General features: G+C 40.4%; 1 protein-coding gene across 2 annotated transcripts in view; it reads right to left on the bottom strand.

The window, feature by feature from the left end:
• The window catches only part of THSD7B (thrombospondin type 1 domain containing 7B), a 338,963-nt gene that overhangs the window by 305,108 nt on the left and 6,735 nt on the right, over positions 1-27,120 (bottom strand). The gene's annotated exons all lie outside the window — the stretch shown is intronic.

Raw genomic sequence — 27,120 nt, 5'->3', positions numbered from 1 at the left:
ACCACTTTGCAGTGCAGTCTATAACCTGCTGGTTTAACCTAGAAAAACTGCAGGTACAGGGCACTGCTGCTCTACAATCACAGAACTACTGAAAAGAGGGAAAAATTAATCCATGCTGAGTGCCACACCGCTGCCACCGGACTGCTAATGGTTTAAAGTTGGCTTAGTTTAAAGTTTGTGTAGTTGTTTCTGCAACTGAGCACAGGCAAAGCAACGCTGTCCCCAGGGCACCTCTGACACGGCCACCACTCCTGGCGTGCAGGGCAGGAGCTTCCTCTCCTCCTAGTAAGGGTTCATTCAAAAAATCAGTTCTTGACTGATCTGAGCTCACTTGAGGAATGATTCCCAGCAGCGAGAGAGATTAGAGCCCTGGCTTCTCTCTATTTGCATTTTGCTTGGGGCAGATAAACACTGCCACAAGGAACTCATAGGGATCCACCATCTCCCTTCATCCCTGATGCACTTCCCTGTAACGCGCCAGCAAAGCTACAGGTCTTCTCCGGTCCTGCTGCCAGCGACACTATCTATCGCCTGGAAAGACAAGAGAAGGTGTTTGACATGTTCTTTTCCTGCACCCGAGAGAAATGTATTATCTGCCCAATAAACCTGGTTATCTATTGAACAGACAAGCCAGAGTCCTGCGAGCCTCCTCAAAATCAGGTTGGTTACATACTGGCAATCACATTACACAACACTCCCCGATTTATCTTTTTATTCAAAACCACTCTTTACAGAAGACAAATGAAAAGCTCAAACAACAGAATCCCTCATTGCTTCCAGCATTCTTCATCACTAGCAAAACTTGTTCTAGTAACAGTGGAAGACAAATGACATTCTTTCAAGACTGCAGGCATAAATTATGAATATAAATGCTACAGAATACGTTACTTCACACTGCCCCTTCTCACATGTGGTCAGGGAAGCAAAATATGTGCATACAGGGAGACAAACATGAAAAAGCTGAACAGCGTTTTAAGTCTTGCCCCTAGCAACTAACACTTGGCATACATATATATAATTTTTTATTTATTTATTTATTTATTTATTTTAAGATTGTGCCCAGCAAAACCCCTGCTTTCTGGTCAAATTTGTCCTCATTTCTCAACACCTGGCCAGTTAAAATTAAAGCAGGGGTTCACTTTACAGCACTGTAGCCCTGGAGTCCCCCATTTTTCAAAAAGTTTCCTTTGTAAAGCCTGAAACACACAGCTCTCTGAGGTTTTTTCCCATTATCATTTTTCAAAGCTTGCCTCTGGGTTTGGTTTGGGGGGATTTGTTTGTCTCTAATTTCTATGCTAAAGTGCCGAGAGGTACAATAAGAATAAGTGCACGCTGTTAATATTGCGACTTCTCTGTGGATTTATTTGAAAAACACTAGAAAGGCTAAAATGAGTAAAGACTGTAGTTTTCCTCTTCATTAAACTTCTCATCCATGCATAAACACCTAATTCTCCACTGAGCTTCCCAGAGTATTAGTCATTTGAGAAAGAAATCCAGACAGCATCTTACTTACATTTTGTTTTATAAAAACACAGTTACGTTTCTGCAGCAGGACAGCAGCAGCAATAGGAGCTGCCATCACCCTGCTTGGAAAGGAAGGTTATTTGGCTGCAAACTAGGCAGAAGGTGTTCCAGCAGAGAAGCAAGACAACAGACAACCTTCTCCCAAGCAATCCAACCATCACCCTTGCACCCACGCCAGGAAAAAACAGCAGGGCAAGGAAGTAAGTTAATGAACCCTCATTAGGATGGCCTGCACAACCCTTTTGTAGGGCAGCTTCTGAACACTGACTGCCACAGGAGAAGTTGGAGGAGGCACAAAAACACTCCAGTGAGTACAAGGATGCGCCACTGAGCCAAAGCACCGGGGTAGAAAAGTACACAGCACTGAGGTTCTCCAGATATAACCCATGAACCCATCCTGTGAGGCATCCTACTGCAGGAGGGCTGGCTCCAAACTTAAGAGAAATTGTTTTATGAATGCCAGTGCTTAAGTATAAGCTGCTTTTTTTTTTTTTTAAACTTCCAAATTGGTAATTTTGTTCCCCACAGACCTGCTGTCAAGTTTTCCTCTCTTTTACAGATGAACAGCAAAATCACAGAAGTTACAACTGTTGTTTTAAAGCTCACTTTGGAACCCACACGCTATTTCAATTCTGACAACCATGGTAAGTGCAACTTTCTGTATTTAAGATGTAGCCCTGGATTTAACGTTATATTTAGCAAAATATAACAATAGCTTAGCATTAGCTGGCTGCACAAAGTAATGAACACGTGGTTATGGAAAATAGAATGCACTGAATGATTATGCATTGAAACCTGAAAAAAGTAGTACTTCCAATAAAATCTTATTTCTTAAAAACTTTCTATCAGTTGCATTGATTATACAATCACACAGCATTTTTTTCCTACTTAAATATTAAAAATTGCATTAAAAAGTTAAAGCATTAGGTATAGATTTTGATTGCTTTGCTCTAATGTCAGCAACAACTGCCCTGTTAAGCATCTTCAGCCTAAGGAAACGTTCACCCATTTGACTTTTACCATGCCATTTGTACAGAAAATAAAAACTAGCATAGAAACAACTCTACAAAAATACACTCTAAAAAAATATTACATTTGAGAATTTTAGATTTTATGCCACAGCTGGAGCACAGCAACGTTTTGAACGGAAGCAACAGTCAGTGCCTTTACTTGGATATTCTGCTCATGGATCCCAGCCTTGTGGCTACTCAGACAAAAGGATTCTTGTGATTATGTTAAGCATGGACCACCATTTAAGATAAACCAATAAAAGCCAATTAAAGCCACAACATATCACACATGGTTTATATACAACCTTTCTTTGATAGCTACACACAAATGCAAGCTGTTAGTTTTAGCAATTAGCAGTTTTCATGCTTTGTTAAGATAATGGCACTAATCCAGAGAGAGAAAGGTAGTTCACAGAGAAAGATCCCACCATGGCCATTAGCAATCCAGCTAACAAACTGCAGCTCTCCTACAAAACCTATCACAACAGTGTACAATTCAGGGACACTCTTTTATGTAAAATTTGAGTATCAGCCAGCATATTTGAAACAATGAGGCCATCTCCACCATTTCACACCATCTCCAGCTTCTGGTAACTACCTCAACTATTCAAGCTTTGTTACAATTTATGGTATTACCCCAGTCTCATGCTAAAATTATACCTCTGTAACTCCGAGTTGTCCATTTATCTGAATTTAATAATTTCAGTGCAGGTTCTGTCACCTAAGTTTTGCTGTAGTTTTAGACCAAAAGCTAAAAGCAATGAAATTCCAAGAGTCTCAGACTTGCGCTCGGATCTATATTTAAATCATGGGAGATCAACTTCTGCCCTCTCCTGAGGATCAGTCATTAACCTTCTCCCCAACAGTTCAGCATTCGCTCAGCACGGCTACCATATAAGATGTTAACAGTCATGGTAGCTTTGCGTTAAAGGTTAATCACTTCAATTCCTTTTTTTTAAAGGAGAGATAAAGATCTATTGGACTTTTCATTGCACCTCTCTCAAAACAGAGGCGAGATTGCTGAGAAAAATCTTCAGTTAATCACCTGGAGGAATGAAAAAGCAGGGAATTTTGCATTATTAATGAAAATCTAAGCAATTAGATAAGTAATAGCCTCCTTCCATTGCATAATACAGTTCAAGTTGCTTATAAGGCTTCTTGACGGACCACATTTCAAGCCAAATTAAAGCAGCTTTCCCAGTTATGAATAGTCTTGCCTTATGCACTTGGGAGTTGCAGGGTTCATCCGTGACTGTCATTAAAACTGGAGTGGTTTATTTCATCCTGCAACTTTTTAATGTTCTGCCTGATTATGAAGGTTATCTTTCTCACATATATTTTACATCAAAAACATGAGAGATACACCTCACCACAGCTCCATATTCAAAATACTCAGCTGAATGCCAGAATATTAATCCAAGTCCCAGATCTGAATGAAGCCAAGAAGAGTTGATCTGAACGCAGGCATCCCTCATCCTAAGTAAACTTCCACCCACATCCTGCCAGCTACAGACTCTGGTGAATTACCAGAAATTCCACTGTTAACATGAAAACATTATTGAAGAACTTCAGTCAAGCCTAGAATATTTCATTAAGTCGTCTCAGTTGCGATTGGAGTTTTCTGATTAAAAAAATATTTTGCATAAGGATATTATAAAAAATTTTAGACATTCAAACAATGGAATCTGTCCCTATGGATATACATATGCAATTCAGAAAACTGTGGGAAGGATACACGGGCCATCTGTTGTAAAGTCAGAGGAAGAACTGCAACTCACTCTGCAATACAAATTATCTTCACAAAGCAACAGATCCCTCAACACAGTATAATGAAAATAAATATGAATTTTGGGTAACCTTTCCACTTAGTGGACTTCAGTTTCCCATACAAGGACTGAGCATAACAAGTTTCAATTCAATGTCTTCACTGAAGCACTTCCCTTTCTATCCTTCATACAACAGTCTTCACTGACCACTTTTGGGTCTGTGCTACCCCATACAGCCTTGTTCATTATATGTGCTGTAACTTAGATACTTTCAAATATCAAAACAATTATGACATATACACACACACTGATAATAGTCAGAGAAAGGAAATACCTGATGCCTGGTAAGAAAAAAAAAAAAAAAAAAAAAAAAAAAAAGAACCAAGACACTGTAAATCCAGTACATGAAGTGCACTCAAACTCACTGGTCTTTAAGAAACAGCTTTTTATGTAGTTCTCATTGACACTCTTTGCTCAGAAATGATGAACAAACAGAATAATAAAACTATTAAATGTCAGGATGTGGTGTACTGGCTGAATTTATAGTATGCTAGCACATTTGCACAGCATAATGTCCATTTTTAGTAAGTCTTGCTACTTTTTACACTAATTCACACCTATTAAAAGGTGCAGCTTTATGACATCCCAATGAAATCAGGAATTCTTTTCACTTTTCATTAATTCAATCACAAAATTTATTACAATAAACAGCTCCACTTGGAAAAAAACATAGCTAATATATTCAAGGAACATAACAAAGGAAGAAGTACCTGCATCCCTGAGCTCGGCCCCACACAGCCACAGAAAGGTGTGATAGAAGTTTAATCTACAAGTCTAATCTACAAGGCATCTACTCTGCATGTCTCCTCATACACTACCATCAACTTCAAACATCCAGTAACAAACCAAGTCTAGAGTAAAAGACAGTAGTCAGGACTGTAGTATGGAACAGAAATACAGAAGAACAGATCATGGGCATCACCACCTGTTAGGTCAAACACCCAGATGATCCGGGAGTACACATGATCCCATGTGCTATAGAAGAAAGCCAAAAATCTCAACTTTCTTTGATCAGGATGAACATGCTTTCCATTCCTTAAACCTCATAATCTGATTAACCCAAGCACACGGACACCAGCAGATGTCTAGTGTGACCTAGCTTTAATACACTGTTGACAACAAAACAAAAACCCATAAAAATCCATAGGCTCAAGTTATATACCAGAGAGTGAAACTCCCTTGGATATAACAGCAGTGACAGCGACTCCAGATACATCATCCCTCAGATGGAGATGCTGTTCCAGAACTTCTCTCATTTACGGTTTAAAACCTCTCTCAATTTTCAGGCTAAAATAATTTTGGACAAATGTGTGCCTAGGTTATCTGATGCCAAATTATCATTCATCTTAAGATCTGAGTCTGATCTTCCCTTCTCCTTATCATTTATTTATGGAGGGGTAGGAGAGAGAGGATGGAAAAGAGAGGATGAGCGAATGGAGCGGAGCCATCACATCACTTCTCATGATGCCCAGAATAACACATTGCACATGGGAGTTCCCAACATGCACATTCATCAAAGCATCTTAGAAGCAACTGTTGAGGCTTGTAATAAAATTTTTGTCCCCATGTTAGGGACAGGTGTCCATTACTGAGACACAGAATTTAAGCTTGAGAATACAACCTCAAACCCTGGGGTGTTGGACCAACTGATAATGCAATACTGCCTCATACCGCACATACATTTTTCTTTTTCTGAGGCCTTACAGATCCATGACTATTTCACAGGTACTCCAATATTTCCACGTCTAAAGCTCTGCCTTCACATCCTTTATACTGCAGTTACCTGTTTTTAAACTAAATATATGTAGTGTACAAAACAGACAATGAAAAAGGCCAGATCTAAGCTCTTTCCAAATCAACCACCCTGTGAACACGAGTGTAAGCGTTGCCTGCTACTTCCCTTTTGTCGTTACATTTTCTCCTCAACATACAAGGACTATTTCACGCATTGTGAAACAGCATCCTCACTCTTTATTAGTAACTATCTGCTTCAAAGTAGTCTGTAAAATTGACAAAAATTGTATCAACCTGAACCATTTCAATTTGCATTGTTTTAATGCCAATTTTGATACAGACTTCTCACACAACAGAAAGAGCATTTCCTGCTTTCCCCCACGTAACTTACAGCCTTTCCAAACTTCCTGGACTACTCCTTCAGAAAGCTAAAAGTCAGAAATAGGTCCTCGATGCACTTACATATAAAATGGCTCAGAAGAGCCCTGGTGTAGCCACATGGTTAACAAGGGCCACTACTCAGGACCAGCGGTGGTGGAAACACACCAAAGGTTTTTTTATTTAAGCCACTTCCTTCCAATTCATTTAGCAACAGGTCACTTAACTGCCCCAGAAATGGTCTTTAAGTGCAAATGCAGGATTTTATCTTTTCTCCACTACTCAACTGCAGTACAGCTGGCCAATTAAATATTTAATAAAGTCCTCAATATTTAATTAGGGACAAATAGCATTCTTTGGCGCTTTCCTTGAATTTGAAAACCACCTGTCCCATTGTACCTATACACAAACATTTAATATGACAAAGATGTATTTAAAGTTATCAGAAGCTTGTTGATAACAATATTACAATGAATTAATGCCTTGTCAGTGACTGCTGTACATTACAGTCTTATTACTATATCCAAGAAATGGATTAAAATAATAATGTTGCTGGCCTTAATCAAGTAATAAGGAAAATACACTTGACTATTCAGGAAAATATGGAAGAATTTTGAAACAAAATGTTAAAGATGTAACTTCATCTGTCATAGCACATTTATAGTGAAAGGTATCATTTAAAATACTTTAAATACTTATTTAATAACTGATTCTTCATATAAACTTGGTCATGTTGTGGCCAGTAATAACTATGTTGAGGTTCCTACTGATTTTGATGACAGTCTCCACCAATGACAGTATGCTAGAAAACAGGACTCTACCATTCTACAAGCATATTGGGTCTGCATGGCAAGGTTTTGGTAGCAGGGGGGGCTACAGGGGTGGCTCCTGTCAGAAGGTGCCAGAAGCTTCCCCCATGTCCGACAGAGCCAATGCTGGCCGGCTCCAAGAGGGACCTGCCACTGGCCAAGGCCGAGTCCATCAGCAACGGTGGTAGTGCCTCTGGGAGAACAGATTTAAGAAGGGGAAAAAGTTGCTGCGGCACAGAAACTGCAGCTGGAGAAAGGAGTGAGAACACGTAAGAGAAACAGCCCTGCAGACCCCCAGGTCAGTGAAGAAGGAGAGGGAGGAGGTGCTCCAGGTGCTGGAGCAGAGATTCCCCTGCAGCCCATGGGGAAGACCATGGTGAGGCAGGCTGTCCCCCTGCAGCCCAGGGAGGTCCACGGTGGAGCAGATCTCCACCTGCAGCCCGGGGAGGAACCCACACCAGAGCAGGTGGGTGCCCAAAGGAGGCTGTGACCCTGTGGGAAGCCCAAGCTGGAGCAGGCTCCTGGCAGGACCTGTGGCCCTGTGGAGAGAGGAGCCCAGGCTGGAGCAGGTTTGCTGGCAGGACTTGTGACCCCGTGGGGGACCCACGCTGGAGCAGTCTGTGCCTGAAGGACTGCAGCCCGTGGGAGGAACCCATGCTGGAGCAGTTTGTGAAGAACTGCAGCCCGTGGGAAGGACTCACATTGGAGAAGTTCGTGGAGGACTGTCTCCTGTGGGAGGGACCCCACACTGGAGCAGGGGAAGCGTGTGAGGAGTCCTGCCCCTGAGGAGGAAGGAGCAGCAGAGACGAGGTGTGATAAACTGACCCCAACCCCCATTCCCCGTCCCCCTGTGCCGCTGGCAGGGGTAGGCAGAAAATTCGGGAGTGCAGCTGTGCCCGGGAACAAGGGAGGGGTGGAGGGAAGGTGTTTTAAGATTTGGGTTTATTTCTCATTACCCTACTCTGGTTTGATTGGCAATAAATTAAGTTAATTTTCCCCAAGTCGAGTCTGTTTTGCCCGTGACAGTAATTGGTTGAATGATCTCTCCCTGTCCTTATCTCAACCCACAAGCCCTTTGTTGTATTTTTTCTGCCTTGTCTAATTGAGGCAGGGAGTGATATAGCAGCTGTATGGTGCTTAGTTGCTGGCTGGGGTTAAACCACAACAGCAAGATAAGGTGAGAATAGTCAAATCTGCAGATTAAAGACATCCCCCCGCCAAAGAAAATTAAAACAAAACAAAAAAATTTTCACCATGCCCCTAATACATCACTGTGCCTACACAGACCAAGCAAATTCTAATCAAGTTCCACTTTCCTTTCAGATGCAGAAAAATAAAAGCAACAGTCCAACGCCTGAGATCTCGGATCAGAGTTCTCCATTGCATCTGGACTCTCAAGAGTTATTCAGCTATAGTTTCAAAAGTCCCTTTCTACTGAATTTGCAATCAGCTGTAATAATCAAGGTACCACTGAATTTCATCACAGTCACTTTCCACTTGCATTCCTACATGCCCACTACTACAACAGGTGACAAATTCCACCATAACGATGGTAGTCTCCACCATACAAAGCTTTCGCATCACAGATTGAAGCTGTTAGTGTCAAAATTCTTTGCTATTGAGCAAACAACTTCCAAAAATTTTGATTATGCAACTAACACAAGCAGTCAGGAATACATGATATTTACACCCAGAATTAGAGGATGCAGGAGCCATTTCAGGTCTGCTCCACCACCCTGAAACACGTTTCTGAGAATGAGTACCTGAACCTTCACTGTCTTCCATAAAATAAAATTCAAAAAAGTTTCTGTAGGCAACATTTTTTAATTCTAAAACAATAATCCCACACATTGGAAAAAACTAATAACATTATCTAGTACTAACTGCAAATAAGTTATCTCTTTTTCCCCACATATATTTTAATAATTTACATAGCCCTAAATGAAAAAAGATGACACAGACACACTTGCGACTTGAAGAAATCCTGGGTCTTTTAGTTTAAAGGCAAAAACTCCCAAACCACTCAGGTTTTGCTTTTTCCACATGTTCATGTGACATTTCCAGTTTTGGTACTTTACCCACCATGCTGAGAGGCTGGTCTGCAACTAGAATGACAGCCAGGACACAGCTGCAACCTGAACTACCAGTAACTGCCAAGAACTTTGCAGACATCTTTTCAGCTCAAGGATCAATTATCTTCTCTGAATTCAACCTTCACAACATCAAAGAAGACATTAATTTTAACATGAAAGATATGTCAAATAACATTAGTGAATCCATCATCATCATCGAGCAATGTATTATCCTCATTCAATGTCAGGTTGTTTTGAGGTAAGGATCCCTGTTGGAGGTTATTGGGATGGAGCTGTGACAGACTAATAAGGGATTTGATTAAGAAACACTTGAAGGTAACCCTAGGTCCTTGCCAGCAGCTCTTGTGGTTGATTCTGCTCAGCAGGAACCCTTGGGGAGCCAAGGAAGAACAGGTATGACAGCAGCACCTTGTGGCCAGAAGAAACCACGCCAGTAGCAGCTTCCCTCCAAAGCCCCAGGAGAGGGATGTGCCCCCACATGCATCTCCTGCCAGTCTCCAGCACTGCCTCCAGCATGGTGGTCACCTAAGACACCACCGCTGGTATTGAGCGCCAACTCCCTTACGCTCAACTGCTCTTCTTGGCTATGCTGTGTTTTTCTTTTTTTTCCTGCTACTTACTACATTATTTCAAACAAGAATAATCTTGAAATAATTGTCTGTAAAAACAAACAGCTTAAATCTGACCAAGTGACCAAGTGCATGCTAGAGTAAATGCAAGCGCATCAACTGTATTGCTGTCAGTGGGCACGAGGTGATGGGACATGGGACAAGACTTCCTGAATCAAAGCAGTCGGTTCATCTGACCTCTGCTACTGTTTCATAAACAAAGCAGTGTTTGGTTGGTTTGTTTTCAGGTTGGTTGGGGGTTTTTTGATGGGAGTGCTGTTTTTTGAGTTTGGGGCTGGGGGGGGGGGTTGGTTGGTTGGTTTTTTGGTTTTCCTTTGGTTTTGTTTACACATACGAACTAGAAAACTTACTTATAATTATAGTTTAATGGCTTTGAATAGAAATAAGAAATGATTGCCTTATAAGCCAACATACTGTTTATACCGGTATTTGATTAACCTTTTCTTCCCCTTTCTCCCCTTAACATGCTGAGACTACAGAAAGAAAAACATTGATTTTAATAAGTGTTAACATTTACACAGGGATTTCAGGCTTCTGCCTATGACCACCTGCCTTACTGGATTTGAAGCCCAATCTTCTACGCTGCTGAGTAGCTCTCGTTTTCTTCTATATAATCAAAGAACATTATTTAATCTCCAAAGTCCTATCATACAACCATTGCTCCTTCTATTAAAGAAGGCAAGGCCAAACAAATATTCCCAACACTTGTTGGAGAGGTTTCCAATAATCCTCAGCTCCCCAGGGGACCCATTCTAGGGGTAGCTCACTAAAACATTCGTCTCCCGCACCAACAAATCTCTCACAGAAGATGCTCCAATTCTCAAGTTCAAAGTCACGTGGGCTTTTAAATTCTGTTTACTACCTCAAAAGGTTCTTCTAAACAATTTTATAACCTGCTTCAAGATCTGTTAAGAATCCAGATGGCATTTAGCCTATTCTGGACATTTACAGCAATTTTCCACCTGGTTTTAAACAGGCTAACATTATCTATACCTACAACATAGCATGTGATACTTGTTGCCAAGTAATTATATGTGCAATTGCTTCTGCAGAGCTGAAATTTCTTTCCTGTAAATACATTATACATTATTTAATAGTATATATTGATATCAAAGTACCTATATATAGTATCCTTATAAATATATTATTAACTCGCTGCTTTACAAGTGCTGGCTTCAGTTCATTCTCATCTCTACAGCTGCTGCCGCTCTAGCATTGCAGTGGTCAAACTCGAAACTGTACTAAGAAGCAACCAGAAAGGAGAAGGTAGAGTGGAAACGTCAGTAGACACCTGCTTGAGTCAGTCAACCAACTCCTATACAGATATCAGTAAGTCTCTGTAGAAGAGTAAGAATTTACAAGATCAGACCTTAATTTTTTACATCCAAAACAACAGTAAAGCAGGGCAAATGATGACAAATTAAACCAAATACAGTAACAATTTTTATCTATTAAACAGAATATGCAAATTCAGTCATATATAATGTTATCACAACTCATTTGGTTTAGTTTCTTCAAATACTCAAGTTTTAATGGAATAATTACTCAGAAATGTTGGCATATATACAAGCAAATATTTAGAGAAGGTAAAGAGGCATAGAAACAACCTTTCTGGATTAACCATCTACAAGAGCTGAGGATGTGGCTGCGTGTGCCATGTCAGTTCAGTTCAAAGAGCAAAGCTCCTTCAGGGAGCACTGATTCATCAAGTCAGTCGCTGGTGACACCAACTCAGAACACTAACAATTACTTTTCAGCAAATACAGAATATTGAGATGTAAAAGAGCTAAATAAGTTAGAGACACTCTGTTGAACACTACGCACAGAGGGCAGTCTCCCTTGCAAGATCCTGATCTGTTTGCTACCCAGAGCATCCGCTCACCACACTGGAATCACTCCAAGTGTATTTCACAGATCAGACAGAATATTTCCACTTTTTTTTCTAATCAGAAAAACAGAAATATTTCCTTGTTGTTGTTTCAAGAAAACAGAATTTCAGAGTCATTCTGATAAGCAAAAAAATATGGCATACTGTCAGAAAACGTATTTTTTTTATTTCCTTACTTGCCCACACTATAATGTTGGCTGTATTTTTGAAAATGGAACTACTACTGAAAAAAACCTTTCAAGGCTAGTCAGATTAAACACCTTTCTAATGTAAAAACATTTCCCTCATAGCAACATAACTTCAGACCAACCTAACGGGGGCAATTTCAAAGTAAGCAGGAGAATACCACAAGTGAAGATCCACAGACAGCAAGAGGGAAAAAAGAGGATAAAAGTCCATTCCTACTTTCCTTTGATTTGCTATCAGCTATCCTTGTAGTTTCATCTGCCTCAGGAAAACAGATTTATTACCTATAAAGCATACTTAATTTTGAAACAATTATAAAAGTCTAAACTTTGTTCCATTTTAAAAGGTGGATGTTTTTGAAAGGGTTTTTCTGTTTTTACTAATAAGCTGTAATGTTTTGCATCTTCACACTAGCAGTGCTTTCTCATTCACTGATATTATTGAAAGGTTCCACAACATATACACAAGCTAACTTTGAAACCCAGAGAGGCACGTATATACACATAGGTCTTCTCTTCACAGGAATACCAGTTTGTGAGAGAGCAACTCTTCTAGAGTACGAGGCACAAAAATCAAAACTGCACATCGAGGACTTAGTCACTTAATACTAACATACAGAGTTCAGTCCCATCACGATGCACTTGTTATCTGCTATTCAATACCGCAAAGGATTTGAGTGTTTCCAATCTATGGGCTGTGGTGTAGACAGGACATGGCATGGGATGAAGCTTTTCCATACCTTCAAAAGAAAATCAATATTCTATTAAACTTTTGAAGACATCTCAAAGGTCCATTTGGTCTTATTTTCAATTATTCTGCAGAGGTGTCAAAGGCCTTTGCAAACATACCATTTTTATTTTTTTTTAAACCTCCATTAGCACATACATCTCCATCCGAGACACACAACAGAGTGCATGATTTTCCATCTCTAATACCAGGGAAGCTAAACAACTCTGAACACAGTGTCGGATACCAGGTCCTTGAAGAATTCAAGTTTAACACAGGGGGGAAAAAAAAAAAAAAAAAAAGAGGAAAAAAAGAGATGGAGAGAAAGACTCAAGCACAACAAGTATTTCTACATTGTAAATATAAAATTATTTGCCCAAGCCCACACTGCAAACCAGTAATACCAGTCTTGGCTCCAGAACTCACAAGCTCCCAACTACATGCTCACTCCTTTTAGGCCACATTAACTCAGTTTTAAACTAGAAAAGACTGCCTTCAAGTGCTGCAAAATTGAATCAATCACTGATTGACTAGTAAGAAGGTACTGATTTATAGTGTGCCTGAACTGACCTGAAGTAAGTGACAGCTCTGACTAAAAAAGAGGATCAGTGAAGCCAAAGATTAAGCTCTGTTTCAATGGAAACAGCCTATCAGATACTTTCCTCAAGCAAGTAGATATTTTAAAAGCTCAGGCTGTGATTCTGTCAATTACTCAAGAAAAAAAAATATTAAAATCTGGGCTATCAAAATAACAATATTAAAAGCTGGAAGCAGACTCTATCCAAGCTTTTTCATTTTTGCTTAAATTCTTTCAAGGTATGTTGACTTTCAGACTTCATATTGTTATGTTACTAGAGAACAGGAAGGTATCTGAAATAGTTTATTTCCAGATAGTGCTTCTATACAGTGGGAAATTCATTTAAGCTAAATGCAAGACCACTAGCTTTTGTGTTCCCATTTAAATCAACAAGAAACCTCACACTGACTTTGGTGGGTTTCAACATTTTCCCATTTTGCATTTCCTCTTTTGGCTGTGTTCATGAAAAGAGGCAACAAGGGGGAAAAGGGCACAGAGACTGAGAATGTAGCAGAGAAGCTGTTAGCTCAGTGAAAAGTTTTCACTTGTGGTTGTATTTCATACACATTTGTCTTACAATAAAATAAAACTAAACTTTATTACCATAATTCTTCATTTGAATAAAGATATCTAGGTATTACCATATTCTTAGAGGTTATATGGACAGGGTCAGTCACACCAAGTCAGATAACTGTCATTATGTCATAGTCTCAATCAAGGACCAGTAGTGAGCAACACATATTTTAAGTATTTGTATCTAGTATCCTAGTTACTAGACAGCATGACACAAGATTCAGCAGAGGAAACACCTTATACAGAGTTATTCAACAAGTCACCAAAGAGATGGAGGAGAAGGGTTTTACCCTTCATTGAGGCAAGGAGTAATTAAGTAGTCAATTAACTATAGGAAATTATATACCTTTGGATCTCCAAAGAAATAAAGCATTGTCTATTTTAATTAAGATGACTGATCACACTAACCCCCGGATAAGAAAAATAAACTCGATTATGGTTAAAAGGTTAAATTTGTCCACATCTTTTGTCAGACTTTAGAAGAGAGATTGGCCATAAACACAAGCATATTTATGAAAATTCTCCAGTTAGCACTATGGGAAGCATCAAGAACACAAGAAGAGGGAACACTTCACCACCACCATGTCAAGAAAGGCACCAGCACATCACACAGACAAACCTTTCCAGTTTAACCTTTGTAAACGTACAAGTAAGTGAAGGTTTTCTCTCATTTCCATCTGTGATTTTATTATTTTGAATTTTATGGATAAGGCAAAATGCAAACGGTCATTTAACTGTTTTGAATTAAGCATGATCTCGAGTTATCTGGAGAGAAACAAGCATTTCTCTTTCAGTGTGGCAAATCTATTGAGCGAGAGCAGCCATGACCTGGCAGTACTAGCCTAGCCGCAAGTTTTCCAGGGCATGCAAAGGCTAACATACTCCCCAGCTGGAGCTGCCAAGGTCAGGAAATTGCTCCCAACCTAAGGATCAGGATGAACAGAAAAACGTTGGTAACCAGGAAGGTTCTCTATTATACAAAACAAAACATTGGAGAGCACATTTGACTCCTAAGCATCCCCAGGGAATTTATTACAGTGGTTTCCTGAAAAGCAAGCATGAATTCTTCCCCGACCCCCCCCAACCTCTTTAGACTGTTTTTTACTATTTTCCCTCCAGAAACCCCACTTCATTAAGTGAACCAAAGCCATCATCGTTCCTTATTCAAGTATCTTCACAAACTGTGCTTGCTCTCACAGCCTTTGTCAAGTGTAACGTTAATGATTATGGGGAGACCGAGTTTATCTTTTGGTCTTCAAGTAGGTAGTTCATCATTCAAACTTTGTACTATTGGACTATAGCTAAATGTTATCTGAACTCCATAGCTGTCTAATTTACTTCCTTTCCTCTCTCTTTCTCTATGCATAGTTTTCTCTTAGAAAAATGCAAGCTTTTACAGATTAGGCTTCCCTATTTAAAACTGAATGCAGTGTCTCATACTGTGGATACTGCTCAAAGGCGTAGCAAGTACTCAAAACTTTGTCTTCCAGAAAAAAAAAAAAAAAAAGAGTTAAAAATTATTTTTAATTCATATTTTTGGGCCTGGATCCTTCTAGAGGTCAAATATTTCACTTCTTCCACAAAGTGGCTGCAGTAAGCTAGAAACTAGCAATGGCAAAATTTTCACATTTTCCACTCCCCCCCCGCTGCCCCTGCAGCCCAGCAGTCTATCTTAAGTCAAGGTTTCCTAACAAAAGCTATTTGCGAGAATTAAGACATCTGGGGATGTGTACTACTTCTGTTGGTTAGGACTGGTCTTCCTGAGGAGGAAGCAATGGAAATTATTAAACTCCACATATCTTAAACCACCTCATACAAGCTAATTTTTCTCAGTCACAACTTTCAGCATTTTAAGTCCCCCCTCCCACTCCAAACGCTATGGAAAAGTGTAACACAAACATACATACCCCCATTCAGATATGTCAGGAGATCACAATCTACACTCTTCACAAATACTCAAGGATTCTAACAGAACACTCATGTTATAACAAACACTTTCTGCTTTTCCCTTCATTTTTCTTTTCCAAACTTTCCAACGTCACCGCTGCATTTGCCCCAGACTCTGAGTTGCAGTGAGCCACAAAGATCCCCAGAGCTAAACTTCTTCAAGCCCGCACAGACTCCATGTAAGGAGTTCAAACTCAGCTCCCAACCTTTCAAGCACTCGACACCAATCTGCTCTGTTGTTCAGCAATCTGTGCTTCCCTCAAGGCTGCATGTAGAAAAAAAGCTAAATTCGTAATCCTTTCTTGCAGAAGCAGATGCCATGCCACCTCAAAGCACAGAGGATTACATCAAGTGTACTCCTCTCCACTGAAGAGCATATGTACAGACAATTCAAAGTATACAGGTTTTAGGGAGATCAAGAGCAACTGTGAGGATGGGAAGGAACCAGAAATCCCTAATATCTTCTTTTCCATTCTGATAACAGGATTTTTTTCTTGAACTTACTTTCTTAGTACTGCCCTATGACTAACAAATGAGAATCTATCAAAAAAAACCCATAAAACCATACAAAGCATACAAAACATTGTATAAAAATGCAAAAACAGCCTAACAAATAAAAACAATAACTTCCTCACAGTTACAGCATAGTCATTCTAAGTTCAACTACATTAACCTTTATTTCATGCAAGAAAATTCCACCTGGAGAAGTCTGAATACTCTCTTCTATGCTGATGGCACCTGGGCTACCGTGAGATATACACTGAATCATAGAATCATGTAGGTTGGAAAAGACATTTAAGATCATTGAGTCCCACTGTCAGCCTAACACTGCCAAGCCCACCCCCAAACCATGTCCCTAAGTGCCATATCTACACATCTTTTAAATACCTCCAGGGATGGTGACTCAACCACTTCCCTGGGCAGCCTGTTCCAGTGCTTGACAACCCTTCTGGCGAAGAAGTTTTTCCTAATATCCAATCTAAACCTCCCCTGGCGCAACTTGAGGCCATTTCTTCTTGTTCTATTGCTTCTTGCTTGGGAGAATAGACCAACACCCACCTCACTACAACCTCCTTTCAGGTAGCTGTAGAGAGCGATAAGGTCTCCCCTCAGCCTCCTTTTCTCCAGACTAAACAACCTGTTACGAATGCACGCACACTCAAATCCAACAGGTGTTAAAGCTCAGATTTATTCTTCAGTGAAAAGTTAGTTAGAACTCCAGTAACAGTAGCGAACTACAGGCTCAATGGTGTAAGGGGAATTAGTACTACACAGGCAACTTAAGAATCCTTGAGATTTAAAAGTGATGACTCAAAATGCGCATATCACTCACCTGAACGCTGAGGGCTCTCTCCCTCGAGGAGTTACCTCGGGCGGTGCCCCGACCCAAGGGGGAGTCCCTGACTGCAGACCCGCTGCTCCGAGGAGGACTGATTACAAAATGTCCTCTGGTGGGGCCCCATTTATACCCTTGTCGGATCTGATCTGTGGTCATTTTAATCCCTATTGGCCAAGAAGGTCACCTCAGTGTACCTGGCACGTCTTGATTGGCCAGTTCAAATTTCAACCTGCAGCCTCCAGGGTTTAGGGGTTTGGTTTTTTTTTTCCCTCTTCTCCCTGGCTGGAGAAGTTTTGTTCCTGGCTGGGGGAGAGTGGGGAGTGTACTGCCACACAACCCCAGTTCCCTCAGCCGCTCCTCATAAGACTTGTGCTCCAGGGCCCTCACCACCTCAGTTGCCCTTCTCTGGACACGCTCCAGCACCTCAATGTCTTTCCTGCAGCGAGGGGCCCAAAACTGAACACAGGACTCGAGGTGCAGCCTCACCAGTGTCCATTACAGGGGGACGATCACCTCCCTGCTCCTGCTGGCCACACTATTTCTGATACAGGCCAGGATGCCGTTGGCCACCTTGGCCACCTGGGCACACTGCCGGCTCATATTCAGCCGGCTGTCAACCAGCACCCCCAGGTCTTTCTCTGCCGGGCAGCTTTCCAGCCACTCTTCCCCAAGCCGGTAGCGCTGCGTGGGGTTGCCGTGACCGAAGTGCAGGACCCGGCACTTGGCCTTGTTGAACCTCACACAACTGGCCTCGGCCCATCGATCCAGCCTGTCCAGATCCCTCTGTAGAGCCTTCCTACCCTCGAGCAGATCAACACTCCCACCCAACATGGTGTTGTCTGCGAACTTACTGAGGGTGCACTTGATCCCCCCATCCAGATCATTGATAAAGATATTAAAGAGAACTGGCCCCAGTACTGAGGCCCGGGGAACACCACTTGTGACCGGCCACCAGCTGGATTTAACTCCGTTCACCACAACTCTTTGGGCCTGGCCATCCAGACAGTTTTTTACCCAGCGAAGACTACACCCATCCAAGCCATAAGCAGTCAGTTTCTCCAGGAGAAAGCTGTGGGAAATGGTGTCAGAGGTTTTACTAGAGTTGGGGTAGACGACTCCCACAGCCTTTCCCTCATCCACTAAGCAGGTCACTTTGTCATAGAAGGAGATCAGGTCGGTCAAGCAGGACCCGCCTTTCATGAACCCATGCTGACCAGGCCTGATCACCTGGTTGTCCTCTACGTGCTGTGTGACAGCACTCAAGATGATCTGCTCCATAACCTTCCCCAGCACCAAGGTCAAACGGACAGGCCTGTAGTTCCCCGGATCCTCCTTCCGGCCCTTCTTGCAGACGGGCGTCCCATTTGCTAACTTCCAGTCAACTGGGACCTCCCTGATTAGCCAGGACTGCTGGTAAATGATGGAAGGTGGCTTGGCGAACATTTCCACCAGCTTCCTCAGTACCCTTGGGTGGATCCCATCCAGCCCCATCGACTCGTGTGTGTCTAAGTGGTGTAGCACGTCACTAACCGTCTCCCCTTGGATTATGGGGGCTTCATTCTGCTCCCCATCTTTCAGCTCAGGGGGCTGGGTAGTCACAGAACGACTGGTCTTACTACTATTAAAGACTGAGGCAAAGAAGGCATTAAGTACCTCAGCCTTTTCCTCAGCCTTTGTCACTATGTTTCCCCCCGCATCCAATAAAGGATGGATATCCTAAATGCATTGATATAATGCATTACGTGATATAATGCATTACAGTAACACATCTCTCTGGGAACAGAGGCCAGCTTTAATAAGCTACCTGAAGTCCAAATGACTTCAAAACATGTGCTCTAGTGCTAGTGAGTGCTTTGCTGAGCTATGATCTAAAGCAAATCCAGATCCAAAAAATCAAGATCAAGAATTTACAAAGTAATCAGAATATGGAAGCCAGAAATGAGTATTTTTCATCTCAGTAGGATAAACAAGTACATTTTTTATAAACATTTACAAGCCTACTGTCTAATGACTGGAGATTGTGTAGTTTCTACTTCCCCAGAAAGTTTCAAGTATTTTCAGAATACAAGTAAGGTTTCACTCATTACTATGAATTATCAGTTAGAAAGGAAACTGAAGTCTATTTTCTAAAGTTCCTTTTCTTGATCTCAGAATGGCTCATAAACGTGGCCTTACTAGAAGAATTTTGGGTTTAACCGCACATTAGATAAAACGTTTCTCTCTCACTCTGTACAGAAATATTTGTACAATTTTGATGAATAAAGACAAAAAGAGCACGGTCAAATAAAAAATAATGCTGTCACAGCAAAAATAAAAATTCATTATGAACTGCAAAGACCTATTGTGGCACTCAGTGCTTAAACCCAGAAGGATTTTTTCATTTATTAACACCCTGTCCTTGTTCAACAGCATACTAATGAAGTTAATCTAAAGGCTAAATTTCAATTATGAATCACAGAACCGCATCTCTGCTCCCTGATTGCTCAGATAATCTGAATCAAGCCTTCTTCTATACAAAGCACAATGGTTGACTGCAGATAAAAGTTCCCAAACATCAAAAATATTCAGTCCAGAAGGTAAAAATCTGACAAACACCTGTTTTCACATCCATTCAATAACTCTTTGGCAAAGTAATGATTTCTAATAACTTGACAGACTGCTCGCTCACTTAAAATATGCTGCACAGGTTTGAACAATAAAAGGAACAGCAAATGTTTAAATCTCTCAGGCTTGCAGCCAAGACAAAGTCTTCAGCCAGAGTGAAAAAAAGGGTTTCCATTTGCTAAAATAATTTAGGAGAAAATGTTTTCCTCTCGAGTACCTACGATGCATTTGTCCTGGAACAAAACTTGAGAGAACCGCCAAAGGAAAATCAAGATCAGCAAGAGGCAGTGCATCGCTTGGCAATTAATATGCATGACTACAGACAGAGACGTGGTGTTTCATGACATGTCAACGCAGCTCAAATAAGGAGCTGAAGCTGCAGAACTGGAAAAAACACAAAATATGAGTAATAACGACGACCTGGGTCATTTGCTTCCAATTGCTTCTGCAAACAGAAGAGTGATGAATGCGCGCAAGAACGCCAAACCATGTTGCTATCCCATCTGAAAGACTGATATGAAGGAAACATTGCATCTGCTTTTTAACAAGACAATAAAGAGAAGTTGAACAGACAGCCTTTAGTTTTTAGCTGAGAGGACGAGGCACGGAAGGACTGCTCGCTTCTGATGGGGGCAAAAGGAGCAAACGGGAACTGGAACACAGGAAAGCCACAAGTTTCAACTTATCGCAAACCTGGGTCAAAGAAACCAGAACCTTTCAAATGATCTCTCAGAAGTGGTTTCACCATACAGTACATGCAATTTCCAGATAATATAGCAACTCTAGGGTCAATTCCTCCATTTCTCATGGGGAAGGAAACCCAGAAAGAGTAAATGCACCGTAACCAACTGTTATCTGACCATCTCTAGGAGTAAAAACTTCAGAAGAGACTTTCTTCCAAACCGAGGACAAGACAGTGATAAATTCCTGCTTTACCCATGCCTATCAGCTCCCGTTCATACTCCAAGAGCGTTAAGCCCACAGGTAGAGAGAAGACTCCCAAGATTTGCTGCCATTCCATAGCACTCAAACACAGGTCAGGTATATTTGCCTACTTTTTCATTGAGTAAGACTTTTTAAATTATTTTTCTCTTTCAAGTTAGATGAAGTCAAACATACACACCCACACCTTCACAGCAGCCGCTGCAGAACTGAAGGTTTCTACTGTCCTAAACATAAATACTTATCTCTGCAATTGTTCAATTCTATTTCTTCAGGATATAAGCACAAATAGTGCAAATTTTCTACCTCCAGCCTCAATCTACTGGTACCCCTTTTCACTGCCTTTATTCTTCAAGTACATGTGACCCAGGGGGAAGTTATCGGTGCCCAGACGATCCTCAGACTTTTTAATAATTTTTTTTTTAAGTCATGAAAATAAATGCTTATCATTAAAAAAACAAATCATATTTTTTTCCAGATTGCCAAGATATTCATAATGTTATCTGATTTGGCAATATTAACTACTACAACACTGATATGTATATACAAAACGATTTGGCCATCGCGTCCTTCCAAAGCACAAAATCCTCTCATTGTTAAATACCAAAACAGGCACTTTGCTTTTGTGTTTGACTGGATGCTGTGCAAGTTTTCCTCCATGCCTTAGACCTTAAATAAGCTGTTTCTCAGCAACATGCTCATATTTGTCAGACTGAGCAACAGGCACATACGTATATGCTTATCAATATGCTGGGTGGAAGTGGGGCAGTTGTCATTCATAGTTTTTACCAAAATACATCTTAATTGAGTAGCAGCATTACACCGCAAATGAGCCAGAAAAAAAGGCCAACAATAATGACAGACCACTAGAAATAATCTGTTGTCTTCTGGGTAAACTGTTCAATGCTAAAACTTATTATCTGTAAAAGCACCTTTTGAATCACTTTTGTTTTGCCCTGTGGAATACCTTAATGTTTCTATTGGTAATAAAATTTCTGGCTTGCAATACTGCCCTCGTCTATAAGACTGCAAGAGAAGGGAAGGGAAAAGATGAAAACAGGGAAACACAGAACTGCTGTTATTATTAAACCTTTAAGTTACAGAGTTAATTCCAGCTAAACATTTTTATCTGTTGCACTGTTTATATGAAGTGGATTTTTTTTCTAGAAAGGAAATCTAATTTTTGCACCCGAGCATCAAACAGCTCCATGGTCATCTATATCTGCACCGACTGTACTTCTGCTACAAGTAATCTGTTAAGCAGCACATCCCCAGCTGGGGACTGTAATTAGGGTGCAAACTGCCATACAATCCCCTTGCCAGATTGATGAAGGAGACCTCTTACAAGGTGATCCAGAAGGCAGTGTTGAGACCATTAATCATTTATCCGTCGAGGAGAATACAAAAAGCTCTGCCACCAAGAGCATTACACTGCAAAAGTATCTTGACAAAACTAACACCTAAAAAACTAGTGAAGTTTTAATTATAAGGTCAGACACTGGTTACTGTATTATTTTTAAAAGTTTTAGGTAAGTTCACATAAAAAAAAGAGATATTCAGTTTTCAGACAGAATTTGACACTGATACTTTACTACTCCTTTTAAAAGCTTGATAACAATCACCTCAGCGCTTTTTCAGCTCTGCTAGCAGCATCCCCAGATAGCAAACAAATGTAATAGTAATCTACAGAGCAAGCTTAAATACACTGCCAGGCTGCCAGTATTTCAACCTGCAACTATTTATTTTGGGGGATTTGAATCTACAGAAAATGCAAATATTTTCTATAATGTGTAATTGCAGATATTGTTAGTACAAAAATTCAATCTACAGTGAGAACACCAAATCTTGAACACTTGCCTAATGGAATCTTCACTGTCCATCCTGAGCACATAAGTCTTGACTCAGCCAAACATCAGCTAAAATTTTTTAAATATGCTTACTACAATGAAATACCTCAAGCATTTAAAGTTGAGTTCAACCTTAAGTGTTTCCCTTCATCATTCTTATTTGATCCAATAAGCAAGCCCACACAGTCCTTACAGAACTCATACTACTAAGAGATAAAAAATGCAAAAATCAAGATCACTTACATAGTCTAAGGGTATATTGCCACAGTTTGAAGTATTTTTCTTTGGAAACAAGTTTTTAACCTTCTTTTGTATGCAACCTCATGTTTTACTTACCACACACCATCTGAGACTATCAGCATCAAAAGTTTCCTAGCTATATCTATCAGCTTCACATATGTTTCACCTGAGCCCAGCCTGAGGAGGAGCTGGTTGGGCAGGGAAAGGGAAGGAGGTGCGCTCCCCTCCCTTGAATTATAGGAATTTCATAGAATTGCCTAGGAGACTTCTGCTGTTTCAAAAGCAAACAAAATGTATCCTATACAGCTATCTACCAGACTAACAGAAAATACATTTTCCTGTAGAATGTGCAATAGGGAGGAAACTTAATCCAAACACATCCTTACATAGTCAAACAGGATTTCTTTACAAACTCCCAAAACTATCCCAGCGAAGGCTAGCTCCTGGTAACTTAGCCTAAAAAGCAGTCAGCAGGCAAGTACATTTTTTTCTCTTTAACTGAAAAAGCCAAATCTAAGTCATTTTCCACAGATCATCAACAAGCATATCTGAAATCAAGGGGAGAAAAAAATCTGCCACCTGTCGCTATGAAGTTAAACCAATTTAAATATTTAAAAAACATTCTTGCTTGCAAATTATGATAATTCCCCCACAACTCTCCTCATTCCCTAGAGGAAAGAGGATTTTTTTTCTAAAGGACAGAGCAAGGGAGGCAAAGAGTAGCAAAAGCATCTCAGGAGAGAGGAAATCCCCAAAAAATTTTTAGCATCAAGTGCCTTTACAATGATGATTCTTTTGCAAACATAACTGTAGACACAACAAAGCTTTTAATTTGTTTCTGCAACACTGGGAAACTTCTGATTTCCAAAACCCTGGCTTGCATGAATAAGCACGCAAGTAATCTTCTAAATATGCTAGTGAGAGAAGGAAAGCAGAAATAGCTTCACTATCATTATACAGAACCTTATGGGCAGCTATGGAAATCCAAGTTTCTTAAAAATCATTGCCAAGATGAAAAACCATAATCCATTTCAATGGCACATTCTATCATATATCACTGATTCCCTCAATATTTACATTTTGCAATATAGCCTGAACTAACGATAAGAGCTCAGCAATGTAGGAGGAGCATGCATAGGATAATTCATGTATTCTAAGCCACCATATCTTTTTAATAGGAGTCAGCAACATTAAAACATCACCTAAGAGAACAGAGCATAACTTGCAAACGCAAAGATGCAAACCTGAAGATGACAAAGATGGAAAATCAAGTGTGGCATCATTTACTGAAAGGCTGTGATAACAATCTAGCAGAGACTTAACAAGAGTTTCAAAAGTTTTTAAAAAGTTCTCTACGCTGGATGGCCCAAGGCCATCCAGTGTGCACTGCAACTTCTAATCCTGCTGTTACTATTTCTTGATGCTTGATCCTACACAATGGAATAGAAAGTATTAAACACAGCACACGACTGAAGTAATGCTGCAATACTTCAGACACTTAGTCAACACGCAAGGTACTAGTATGTTGATCTTACTTTGGAGTAACAAGGACAAAACCTGCCTCTCCCCTTTTTGAGTCTTGCTGTGTCATCACTTCCTGGCATTAATATTGCTCTCATCCTTAGGCAAGCCCTTAAAGACTCTGATCCTTTATATCCTTTAAAGGGAGCAATTAATGCTGCTATTCAAAGTTTCTGACCTTTAGCTCTCAGTCCCAGTAGTGTTATTCAGATTTTTCTTCTCAAGTTTAGGAGAAAATAGTAACTATTTGTGTCTTCCTGAAGGCAGACATGCATTAATCCTAACCTCAAATTGGAGTCAATTTTGGAAAAGTAATTCCCAAAGTTTTCACCTCCAAATGTGCTCCTCTGCAGGATCTGATGCTTCCCAAATTCTGCCTGCCCTTCCAAATCACTTCAGTTTAGATGTTCTGCCTTCCAGAGGTATTTTGGCAAATTGCTTTGAAAATGCTTTCATAGCTGCATAAAGTTTTGCATCCCATACTGCATTCCCCCTCATCATCCTCTGCAGGAGGTTGACTATTGCTATGATTATTTTCAGTGATGTCACAGTACTAAGTTCCATTTTCTCTATTCCTGCTAACACCACTCCCCACTCGGCCTTCCTGACCCCCTTTCTTCTCCACAAAATTATTTACTCAGCTTCCCTGTTGCCTCTTTCAGGAACATGTGTAAGGACCATCCCAGAATCAAAGTAATATACTTATTATTTGTTGTCTTCATCTAATTTGTATTTTTAAACTGCCAAACACAGAGGCTGATACCTAGAAAACCAAGAAAGCATGTCATCTTCAGAACTGCCCACAAAGGCATCTTGCATTTTCTTTTCAAAGTGTAATTAATGTATGCTGTCTTTTACAAAGGTGCCAAACACCTTGCACACACACACCCAAAAAAACCCTCCAAATATATCCTACTCCTCCCAATATCTCAAAAAAAAAAAAAAACCCCACCAAACAAATCTGGTAATTCTAGCCCATCAATACCGTTCTCCATTAAACCTTTCCTGATAAGAAAGTCATTACAGCTCATCTAGAAGACTGACAAGCTAATATTTCTCTAGACTGAGAGAAAGGGTATTCCACAGCCGAGACTCTTCCAAAAAGCCAGGGAAAAAGTTACACCTATTTAAACAGAGAGTGAGCCAGGCTCAGCTAGCGCTGTGCAGGGAAGAGGCAATCAACTTGACAGTAAATGTAATTAGTGTTATACTTCCTGCCAAAATTAGACATGATATAAGCAAATATATCAAATGAATTTGACATGATATATTACCATTGATGTGCCTAAATCTATTAAATGGGGGGGAAGGGCAGGGGGCAGGGGATTGGCTTTTGGAAGGGTGGGAGTACGGTTTTTTATATTTTAAGAGAAAAAACAAATCTTGACATGCCTCCATCATTTCTGTCTCCATCTTGTTTGTTCATTAAAGTTTCTTCTCTCCTTTGTCGTTCCTATTTCCATCACAGTCAGAGTGACACAAAACATCCTCTTTTTGTTGCAGCTCACTGAAATCGAAGCTGCATCATGTCTCTTTTTCATGTCTTTTCTTCCCTCCTTGTCATTCAGAGGCTTCAATCCATTTGCTTTCTAAACACATTTGCAGTCCAAATCCGTTTCTTGACACCAGCTTGCTTGTTTGCCTCTCCTCTTTCTCATTTGCACTCACCAAAACTCCTCCCCGTCATATCGCATCCCCATTCCAAATTGCCACCATCTCCTGGTTGTCACTCGCACATCCCTTTTCCCTGGTCCCAATACCAAATTTCCATCATCTTTGCAAACTTCCTAGTACAAGCGATTTTCTATCATTTTAAACACATTCTACTGTTTTCCTTTCTATAAACCACACATTTACCTCACCACTCCCTGTCAACTTGTAAAGCTTCTCTACATTTGCTTGGTGTTCCACCAGCTTAGCTTCAGTGCAACCCATTGTCCCAGTCACATTTATATTGATCATTTCAGTACACTGACCAAACATCTCGGACTCATTTCACGTGTCCCGGAGTTTAGCAAAACAAGACAAAATAAGGTACTGCAGCAACCTCTGCGAAGAAATCCTCCCTTACCAAATTCCAGCCTCAAGCTCCACAGATACAAAAAATGAACCAGAGCATCATCTAGAACTAAGAAGGGTTAACAAAAGCCTCAGAAAATAACTTGAGAGCTACTCTATCAAATGTATGTCTTTAATACCTAATTTAGACCTGATACTGGAGAAGAAAAGAGAATCCTTCCCAGCTCAACACTAAAGCAGAAGTAACAGGAAGACAGCAATCCTCAACGCTCTCAGAGCTAGACCTGGAGATTAATGGGCTTCTCTGTTATATGGAAAAAAATATTTAAAAAAAAAAACAAAAAACACAACACACACACAGCCCCCCCCACCTCCCTTCCCAAAAGAAAAAACAACTGAACTAGAACTGAATGCTTATTTTCTTTTTGCTTCTGCTAGAAAGCAACATAAAGCTTTCATTTAGAGGCAGCCAAGTTTTATTCCAGAAAAATGACCACTTTGTTTGGGGGAAATTTAACCTTTTGCTTACTTTGTCTCAGTTTCCATTTTGAATCAAAGTTTTACTTAAAAATACTACAATGAAATCCGGCAATGTTTAGACAAATTCAGCGAGTTCCCAAATCACTTTACGTCTTCCGAAACAGTGACCTTGCACTAGCAATACGCTCTCCATGGACCAAATTGTGTCCTCCCTAACTGGAAGCTCTG

Source organism: Harpia harpyja, chromosome 7, assembly GCF_026419915.1.
Source record: "Harpia harpyja isolate bHarHar1 chromosome 7, bHarHar1 primary haplotype, whole genome shotgun sequence".
In the NCBI taxonomy this organism is placed as follows: domain Eukaryota; kingdom Metazoa; phylum Chordata; class Aves; order Accipitriformes; family Accipitridae; genus Harpia; species Harpia harpyja.
This window is presented reverse-complemented; position numbering and strand designations above follow the sequence as displayed.